The following is a 1,035-nucleotide window of genomic DNA, read 5'->3' as shown; positions in this document are numbered from 1 at the left end:
TTGCAACTATAAGCTGAAGGGAGATTCGTATCGTCTTAACATCAAGAATGCGTTGCGGGATAGAAAATAAGAAGACGGAACCCATATTTTCTGAAGTAACCGAGGTAAACTGAAATATTTTTTCACTTAAATTCAAAACATATTTATTATATATTATTACAAAACAGTAATGATGTTTATCATTTGATGTTAAATATGAAAGATTACAAACGAGATATCTAAATATTGATAATTTGTTGTTACAAAATAAAATAACAAATAATAGAACATACTATTGCAATAAAAGTTATTAATAATAGTTGTGACACTTGCTTGCACTTAATCTTCAGCGTTTTTCACAAATTGACCCTGCCTTCTTTAGAAAATATTTGCCCAACATCTGGTTTAACAATTGTCTTAGATGAAAATCACTAAACAAGTAGGTAGTAATATTTTACTAGTTCGGAAATTTGAATCGTGCAATACTATGCAAATGGACATCATCAGGGCAGCATCTGGACTAAAGGATTCGGCACCGGGATTGTATCGATACGATTTAATTTAATTTAATCTTTTCTTGATACGAATTTGCGTCCACAATCGATCAGGCGATTTAAAATAAGTCCAACAGTTTTTCAAAAACTTCATTGCAGTGAATCTTAGGCACAATTTTGTTGCACAACATCGATTGTTAGTTCTTAAAACAATATTTAACAGTACACGGCAATGTGCAATCTCATTTGCAATGATAAATACCCGGTCGTTTGAAGATGATTAACAAAAGTTTGTAATACATTTTTCTGCAAATTGATAGACGATCCGCATTTTTGTGCACTTAAACTGCTTCAGTGTGTATAATAGTGTGTGTACTTTAATTGAAAATTTAAAAGAAGGCGAAACTCGAACAGGCATTTAGTACATGAGCACCCTTAACCGAGTATTTGCAGTATCTGCAGCTTCTCCCTTGATAATTTGTTGATTCATTGTTATCAGCGTTATAAAATAAACTGCGCCGAACACAATAATATCACACTCAATAATTGATAAATCAAAATC

The sequence above is a fragment of the Dendroctonus ponderosae genome, unplaced genomic scaffold, assembly GCF_020466585.1.
Source record: "Dendroctonus ponderosae isolate FM_Combo_2020 unplaced genomic scaffold, Dpon_F_20191213v2 Dpon_F_20191213_2, whole genome shotgun sequence".
Classification (NCBI taxonomy): Eukaryota; Metazoa; Arthropoda; class Insecta; order Coleoptera; family Curculionidae; genus Dendroctonus; species Dendroctonus ponderosae.
This window is presented reverse-complemented; position numbering follows the sequence as displayed.